This window comes from Staurois parvus, unplaced genomic scaffold (assembly GCF_062004578.1).
Source record: "Staurois parvus isolate SC_StPar_1 unplaced genomic scaffold, SC_StPar_1.0 ptg000027l, whole genome shotgun sequence".
In the NCBI taxonomy this organism is placed as follows: domain Eukaryota; kingdom Metazoa; phylum Chordata; class Amphibia; order Anura; family Ranidae; genus Staurois; species Staurois parvus.
Genome location: NW_028317823.1, coordinates 6,207,868 through 6,217,587, shown reverse-complemented (window position 1 = coordinate 6,217,587; position 9,720 = coordinate 6,207,868).

The following is a 9,720-nucleotide window of genomic DNA, read 5'->3' as shown; positions in this document are numbered from 1 at the left end:
ATTTCTCTCTGAAATTCTGAGGAAAATGGGTCGTTCCAGACATTGTTCAGAAGAACAGCGTACCTTGATTAAAAAGTTGATTGGAGAGGGGAAAACATATAAAGAAGTGCAGAAAATGATAGGCTGCTCAGCTAAAATGATCGCAAATGCTTTAAAATGGCAACCAAAACCTGAAAGACGTGGAAGAAAGCGAAAAATTACCATTCAAATGGATAGAAGAATAGCCAAAATGGCAAGGACTCAGCCAACAATCAGCTCCAGGAAGATGAAAGAAGGTGTAAAGTTACCTGTGAGTACTGTTACAATTAGAAGACGCCTATGTGAAGCCAAGATATCTGCAAGAAGCCCCCACAAAGTCCCACTGTTGAAAAAAAGACATGTGCTGAAGAGGTTACAATTTGCCAAAGAGCACATTGACTGACCTAAAGAGAAATGACGCAACATTTTGTGGACTGATGAAAGTAAGATTGTTCTTTTTGGGTCTAGTGGCCGGAGACAGTTTGTCAGACGACCCCCAAACACTGAATTCAAGCCACAGTACACTGTGAAGACAGTGAAGCATGGTGGTGCAAGCATCATGATATGGTGATGTTTTTCATACTACGGTGTTGGGCCTATTTATCACATACCAGGGATCATGGATCAGTTTGAATACATCAGAATACTTGAAGAGGTCATGCTGCCTTATGCTGAAGAGGAAATGCCCTTGAAATGGGTGTTCCAACAAGACAACGACCCCAAACACACCAGTAAACGTGCAACATCTTGGTTCCAGACCAACAAGATTGACGTTATGGAGTGGCCAGCCCAATCCCTGGATCTTAATCCAATAGAAAACTTGTGGGGTGACATCAAAAATGCAGTTTCTGAGGCAAAGCCAAGAAATAGAGAAGAACTGCGGAATGTAGTCCAATCATCCTGGGCTGGAATACCTGTTCACAGGTGCCAGAAGTTGGTTGACTCCATGCAACACAGATGTACAGCAGTTCTCAGAAACAGTGCTTATACAACGAAATATTCATTAAGTGCTTCAAAGGAAAGCAAAATCTTCAAACATTTTTCAGTTTATATATAACAGAAATTTGATATATTTTTCTTCATGTTTTGATTTGGAATAGAATGTGTAGTGTTCCCAATGCATTTGTGTGTATGGAAATAAAAGCTATGAGAAGGACTTTGAGCTTTATTCACTTTTTTCAACACACTGCTATTATTTTGAACACAACTGTATGTGCTGCCATTGTGTGGAATTATCTACTTAAAGGGAAAGCCCCACTTGTAGCGGATGTGAGCAGAAAAAAGGGCAGATGTAATTTCCTTCATTTTCCTGCGCTTCTCCAAAGTAGCGGGTGAGATATCCGGAAAGACTTGAAGAGTTGAACCTTCAAAAGAAATCGTGGTGGTATTACGAGCAGCCCTGAGTATATCTTCTTTGGTCAGGAAATCGTTCATACACAGAATAATGTCCCAAGGTGGTTTATCGTTAGGGGGTTTTGGGCATAGAGCTCTATGGATACAGTCGCAGGCAAAGGATCTAGGCCAGTGGTTCTCAACCTTTCTAATGCCGCGACCCCTTAATACAGTTCCTCATGTTGTGGTGACCCCCAACCATAAAATTATTTTCATTGCTACTTCATAACTGTAATTTTGCAGTGGGAGGACTAGCGCCCCATCACTGATGTCAGTGGGATGAATAGTGCCCCATCGTTGGTGTCAGTGGGAGGAATAGTGTCCCATCGTTGGTATCAGTGGGAGGAATAGTGCCCCATCATTGGTATCAGTGGGAGGAATAGTGCCCCATCATTGGCATTAGTGGGAGGAATAGTGTCCCATCATTGGTGTCAGTGGGAGGAATAGTGCCCCATCGTTGGTGTCAGTGGGAGGAATAGTGTCCCATCGTTGGTGTCAGTGGGAGGAATAGCGCCCCATCGTTGGTGTCAGTGGGGGGAATAGTGCCCCATCGTTGGTGTCAGTGGGAGGAATAGTGCCCCATCATTGGTGTCAGTGGGAGGAATAGTGCCCCATCATTGGTGTCAGTGGGAGGAATAGTGCCCCATCGTTGGTGTCAGTGGGGGGAGGAATAGTGCCCCATCGTTGGTGTCAGTGGGGGGAGGAATAGTGCCCCATTGTTGGTATTAGTGACACAAATGATGGGGCACTATCCCTTCCACTGACACCAATGATACTTACCTTGCTGACCCCTGCTCCAGCCTGGGCTCGCTCTCTCCCTCTCCCATCTACAGCCTGCATACCTGGCTGCAGCAGAAAAATTTGCACTTACCTGTCAGCTGTCTTCCTTCTCTGGCCTCTCTCTTCACTCGCTCCTGCAGCTCCCTCGATCTTCTTCGATCTCTGCGCGCTGCCGCTCGGCTCCTCCTCTCCAAGCTCCACCTCCTCGCCGGTGATTGGCCGCCTGTGTGCCTCTCCTGAGCTACAGTTCCGGTGGCCAATCAGCGGCGAGGAGGCGGAGCTGTTGAGTGATCCCGGAGGTGTGGCCAGGTTACAGGGGCAGCATATCATCCCGCCCACAGATCGCCTGAGACAGGAGCGGTGTCTCGGTTCCTAAGACCATCGGAAATATGTGTTTTCCGATGGTCTTAGGCGACCCCTGTGAAATGGTCGTTCGACCCCCAGGTTGAGAACCGCTGATCTAGGCTCATGGCCTGGAAGAAGAGACTTAAACAATTTAGATATAGCTTGTGAGAGATCAGTCACAGTTTCCAGAACTCCCCGAATGCGTAGATTATTCCTGCGATTGCGATTATCGAGATCCTCCACCTGTGCCTGCAACTGTGTAAATGCGTTTGTAAATGGTCATGATCTCTGGAGAGCTTGTCATAAGCCAAGCTGAGCTCATCGTGTTTGGTTTCTAAACGGTCGGTTCTGGAGCACAATCCAGCTATTTCCTGAGAGAGAACGTTTGTGCTCTTGTGGAGTTCTGATTGGAATTCAGCGACCAACTTGGTGTACATAGTCTCCAAACAAGATTCTAAGTCCCCCTTTGTAAGTTGCTGTGCGCCCTCACCGTCCTGTGCAGATGGATGAGCTGCGGTATCCTGCACGAGGTGGGATGGGGATGCTCGGTCAGAATTATTTTGAGACATGTTGCAAATCTCCTGCGACTTCAGTAAATATGTTGTAAGGAATATTTTGAGCATTACCCTTTTTTTCTTAGTGGACAGCATGCAGGAGTCTCCTGGGGGTGATCAACTAAAACTTGTAGAGCCTAAAGTGCAAATGGCCCCAGGGGACCTATAGAGCCCAATGCAGATATAAGGATGTGGCTACATAGGTGTGATTAAATACCGCAGCACAGTCTGTATATTGTAAAAATGAATGTCACCATATGGGAGGAGATAGCAATTATAAACTATAAGTATATGATCCCAATAAAGGCCAGGGGCCCAGATGTAGGCCTCAGACTGTGTGGGGAGGCCGACAGGCACAGGGGCAATAATAATATAAACTCCCTGGGGTGCTGGCTCCAGAGCCCTCCAGGGGGGGTGCAGGAAGCAGTTCTTTATCCCCCAAGTGGCTGCCTCAACAGGCTTTCAGGCCCAGCAGGGGCCGTTTTACAGCTCCCTTTACGGGAGGACCCTCGGTCCGGGTGGGGCGGCCCAATGGTCCGGGTGGGGGGGCCCGACGGCCGTCAAACACCCTCCCCCACCGCAGACCGCAATCACGCGTCCCCTGGATGGGCGCGAGCCCAGCGCCAAATGAGGCCTCACTATGCCACAACAGGCCGCATTGGTCCGCTGCTGCAGAGAGGAGCCAAAGCCACTCGGCACCCCTCCACTGAGTACCAGCAGGGATGGCGGGACCTCCGGCGAGCTCTGTCAGTCCGCTGCTGCCAGGATGGCAGCGGATTAGGTGGAGAGGCGACAGAGCTCCGGATTATGCGGCCGCTCCGTTCGCCATCTTGGACACGCCTCCCCCCATCTAATGTATTTCTATGACAGTGTCTTAATCAGTGTGATCTGAAGTAGCACTATTTCAAAAATAGTTCCTGCACTACTTTTTCTGATTTCATTCCAACTTGCATTGGCTTCTGTTAAATGAAGTGGCAGGCCGCAGTGAAATCAGAGATAAAAATCGTACTGATCTTTGACTTTGAAATCGTGCTGCTTGAAATGAAGTAGTGCGATTACACAGTTGCATTCAGTGTGAACCAGGGCAAAAAGTCAACATTTATTGTAATATTTGTCCCAATAATAATTACACTAACATTATGATTGTGGTGCAAAGCATTGCAAAGTTCTTCACAAATAAAAAAAAAAAGTTTTTTTTCCCAATTTTGCACATTTATAATGCACCACTTAAAAACAAATAAAAACAAACAAACAAAAAAATATATATATATACATTGATCAATTATAACACTATAACCACTGAAAGGTTAATTCTAGGTTCACATCTATGCAGGCTGCGGTTAATGCATTTTCTGGTGTATTTTGCAATGCATTTTGTATTTTTGACACTTTTTTTTAGCTGATTGGAAAGTATAACAGTTCTATTCATATTGTGTGACTTTGATGCGACTTTACACTCTCTGGCACTAGAGTAGCATCAAAGTAGCATCAAATTTGTATCGAAGTAGTGCAGGAACCTTTATGTATCCAAAGTTGCATGTTAGGGTCAGGAGAAAGGGTTAGGGTTAAATGTTAGGGTTAAAGGTTAAGTTTTAGGGCTAAGGCTAGGGTTAAGGGCTTGTGTTAGGGTTAACAACTAGGGTTATAGTTAAGGGTTACGATTAGGTTTAAATGTTAGGGTTAAATATTAGGGTTAGGGTTAAATGTTAGGGTTAAGGGTTGGGGTTAAATGCTAGGGTTAAGGGTTGGGGTTAAATGCTAGGGTTAAGGGTTAGGGTTAAATGTTAGGGTTAAGGTTAAATGTTAGGGTTAGGGTTAAGGGTTATGAGTTAGGGTTAAATTTTAGGGTTAAGGTTAAATGTTAGGGTTAGGGTTAAATGTTAGGGTTAAGGGTTATGAGTTAGGATTAAATGTTAGGGTTAAGGGTTATGAGTTAGGGTTAAATTTTAGGGTTAGGGTTAAATGTTAGGGTTAGGGTTATGGGTTAGGGTTAAATGTTAGGGTTAGGGTTATGGTTTAGGGTTAAATGTTAGGGTTAAGGGTTAGGGTTTGGGTTAAATGTTAGGTTTAGGGTTAAGGATTAGGGTCAAATGTTAGGGTTAAGGGTTAGGGTTAAATGTTAGGGTTAAGGGTTAGTGTTTGGGTTAAATGTTAGGGTTAGTGTTAAGGGTTAGGGTTCAATGTTAGAGTTAAATGTTAGGGTTAGAGTTAGCAGTAATTGTTAGGGTTAGCAGTAATTGTTTTGGTTAGTGTTCTAACAATTATCACTCACCCTAACAATTGCCTCTTACTGTAACTCTAACCCTAACCCTAACATTTAACCCTAGTCCTCAACCCTAACATTTAACCCTGACTCTAGCCCTTACCTCTAACTCTAGCCCCTAACCCTAACATGCAACTTAGGACACATAAAGGTCCCTGCACTACTTTGATGTGATTTTGATGCTACTTGAGTGCCAGAGAGTGTATTGTTGCACCAAAGCCACATCAAAATCACATAAAAGTCGCACTACATGAACAGAGCTGTCATACTTTTCTATTAGCAAAAAAAGAAAAGTGCATCAAAAAATGTAACACTTGCATTCTTTGTGCGGGTCCTTTGATGTGTATTACACGCAAAATGCAATCTGCTGCGGGGAAAAAAAGTGCAGCTCTTGTGAGATGTTCCCAATTTGCAGTGGTCAGGACCTACCACAATGAAGGAAACCAGTGAAGTGGTGGCAGGGTCATGGGCGGCCAAGGCGTATTGATGCACGCTGGGAGCAAAAGTCCATGTAGTCCGATCCAATAGAAGAGCTACAGTAGCTCAAACTGCTGGAAAGGTTATTGCTGGTTTCAACAGAACACAGCGCGTCACAGTTTGTTGTGTATGGAGTTGTGTAGATGCAGAGCGGTCAGGGTGTCCATGCTGACCCATGTCCACAGCCAAAAGTGCCTACAATGGGTATGTGAGCATCAGAATTGAACCACGGAGCAATAGGAGAAAGTGGCCTGGTCTGATGGATTATGTTTTCTTTCACATCATGAGGATGGCTGGGTGCATATGCATCACTTATATGAGGAAAAGATGGCACCGGGATGTACTATGGAGAGAAAGCAAACCAGCAGAGGCAGTGTGATGCTTTGTCTAATGGAGTCCATGCCTCAACAGGTCAGGGCTGTTTTCGTGGCAAAAGGGGGACCTCCTCAATATTAGGTGGATGACCATAATGTAATGGCTGATCAGTGTATATATTAACCACTTGGGGATTAACCAATGATTCATGGCCGGGACCTGCTAATCAACTGTGTCCAATCACAGACCAGAGCCCTGTGTTGACAATCAACACAGGACTCTGTACAGAGGGAATGATCTCTAATCAACTGTGTCCAATCACAGCCCAGAGCCCTGTGTTGACAATCAACACAGGGCTCTGTACAGAGGGAATGATCTCTAATCAACTGTGTCTAATCACAGCCCAGAGCCCTGTGTTGACAATAAATACAGGGCTCTGTACAGAGGGAATGATCTCTAATCAACTGTGTCCAATCACAGCCCAGAGCCTTGTGTTGACAGTCAACACAGGGCTCTGTACAGAGGGAATGATCTCTAATCAACTGTGTCCAATCACAGCCCAGAGCCCTGTGTTGACAATCAACACAGGGCTCTGTACAGAGGGAATGATCTCTCTGTCTTTCTCCCTGCAAAGCAGGGAGAATAAACAAGGTCATTTTTAGTTAAAAGCAGCACACATTACACAAATTAACACTTGTTACGCACACACTTAACCCCTTAATTACCCACAATGTTATCCCCTTCCCAGCCAGTGTCATTAGTACAGTGACAGTGTATAATATTATCATTAATCACTGTATTATTGTCACTGGAGATGTCAGTGGCAGGTCAGTCAGTTCCCACCCAGTGTCAGTTAGTGTCAGATTGCCCGCTGCACTATCACAGTCCTGCTATAAGTCACTGATCACCGCCATTAGTAGTATATAAATAAAGATAAATAAAAATCCAAGTATATTCAGTCATGTCCCAAAATATTGGCACCTAAATTTCTGTCAGATAACGCACCACTTCACCCAGAAAAGTGTTGCAATTACAAATGTTTTAGCATTCTCATGTTTATTTTTGTTTGTTTTGGTATGACACAAAAAAGTAGAGAAACAAAAAGCCAAGTCTGACACATTCCACGCAAAACCCCAAAAATTGACTGGACAAAATTATTGGCATCTTCTCAAAATTGTAAGAAATAATTGCATTCCAAGTTTGTGATGCTTCTGTAATTTGCAATTAAACTCACCTGTATCACCTAACAGGTGCTCACAATATAGAAATCACAGCAGCAACCAGTTAAAATGGTGAAAATCTTACTCAGCTTCTTTGTTGTGTGTCTCTTGGAGTATGGAGAAGATAAAGAGCAGGAAAGAATTGTCTGAGGATTTGAGAACAAAAATTGTGGAAAAGAATGGACAATCTCAAAGTTACAAGTCAATTTTCAGAGATCTTAATGTTCCTGTGTCCACTGTGTGGAACATTGTCAAGAAGGTTACAGCCCGTGGAACCCCCGTAGGTAATCTCCCTGGATGTGGACGAAAGAGAAAAATTGATCAAAGATTGTTCGAATGGTGAATAAAGAACCTCAATCAACTTCCTTCAGGCACATGGTACCTGAACCAGCTGCTGCTACCCCCTCCAGAACTCAGCAGTCCAGTGAGCACTGGAGGGGCTGAACAAAGAGGCGGTGACTAACAGTCAGCTGCTCACTGAAGACCAAGAATTGAGAGATCAGTGGTCTTTGATCACTCAGTTCTCAGTCTTAGAGGTGGTGGGGGACAGATGTAGCATTGGATCGATGTTGCATCCATATAGTTGAGTATGTATGTTTGTTATTTTGAAATACTGCACATCCCTTTTCCGTGAGGGAATTCCAGTATGGTGACTGGCACATAGATATGCATAACAAATAAGATTAGGTAATGCTGATTGAGAGAGTTTAGTTCCGCTTTAAAAACCCTGCTTTTTTCCCTGTCTGTGCCCTTTTTGGGTAATTTCCCTTTTTAGGGAAATTTCTCCTTACTTCCTGTCCTAGAGATTACATTTCATGACTTCAGTTTATTTAACTGAATTAGGTTATTTAATTAGTTTATTTAACTTTATTTAATTATGTAACACCCTCCTAGTTTAGCTAGAGGGAGCTACATCCCAATGGTTAGTCAGGAGCTGAGTAGCAACCCTGGTGTAATAGCCAGAGGGGTGAAATTGTGGTCAGGGCTGAGAGACTCTGCAGGCCAGCACCTCTGGAATTTCCCCCTGCTCTGAGGTGTTCGGAGGAGGGCCTTAGAGACAGTGGGTGGATCTGAGGAGTGGCTGGCTGCACTCTTGAGGGACCTCAGCCAATCCCCAACAGAAGGTTTGGCAAGGGGCTGGGGCTCCCTTAAAAGTGTAGGACCCTGATCGATAGGGGAGTCGAGTGGAAGAAGGAGAGGAGTGTGGAGAGGAAGATTTGAGGCAGAGGAAGGAGGCTGAAAGGAGGCCTAGTGGGATGGGGCCTGCCTGCGAGCCTAGAGCTGGGAAGGAGGAAAACTCAGAGCATACTGCCCCCCTGAGCCAGGACCACTTGTATGGCAGGGAAGAAGCAGCCCAGCTGATAAGCCTGGAAGCAGCAGCTAACCCGCAAATGGTACAGGAGATGATCTGAGTGAGTACACCTATACCCCATGGGCGGATAGGGGAAGGAGCAATCTGGTGGAAAACCAGATTAGCCCCCTACTAGTGACTGTTCATTACTTAACAGTACAGGAGCCAGATTCCCTCCTCAGGAAAACCTCCAGATTGCTGGGTGAAGAGGAACATTTCATCTAGGGTCTGGGGTGATACATTAAGGAGATGCTAGCAAACTCTCAAACAGAGACTGTGTTGCAGAAGAGAATCCTGTGAGTAGTTCTAGGAAGCCTGTTCTCTGTTATCGTTACCCTTGGGCATCCTATACCCCCTTTACCCTATCTCAATTCCAAATCCCCTCAATAAACAACAAAACAAGAGCTCAAGGACTGATTTCTGACTCTGAATGCAAGCTTCTGTGGATAATGCAGTTTGCCTGGCTGTGCAGGACTATAGGGGGAGAATCAGCAACCCAGCAAAGGGGGTAGTGCTGCAGTTATAATTCTCAATCTTGAACCACCTTCCGCCCGCCCTATAGTACAATGACGGGCGCAAGATGGTTCTCTCGTTCTGATAGGACGTCATATGACATCCTACCATTCTCACTGCGCATGCACAGCTCAGGGAGCGCGCAGCGTGGCAATCGCCAGCGCGCTGTGTCCCTCGGACACAGCGGATCATGGAAAGAGCCGAAGATGTTGGCTCGGTCATGTGATCAGCGGTGTCCAATCACAGCTGATCACATGTAAACACGGAAATGCCGGTTTAATCGGCATTTCTCTCCTCTCGAGCTGTCACGCTGACAGCTCGGGAGGAGAGGAGAGCTGGACATGTACACTGATCATCAGGGCACTGATGATCAGTGTGCCCTGATGATCAGTATGGCCCCAGAAGTGCCACCTGTCAGTGCTCATCAGTGCCACATCAATGACACATATCAGTGCATACCAATGCACATCAATGCCACATATCAGTGCCCAT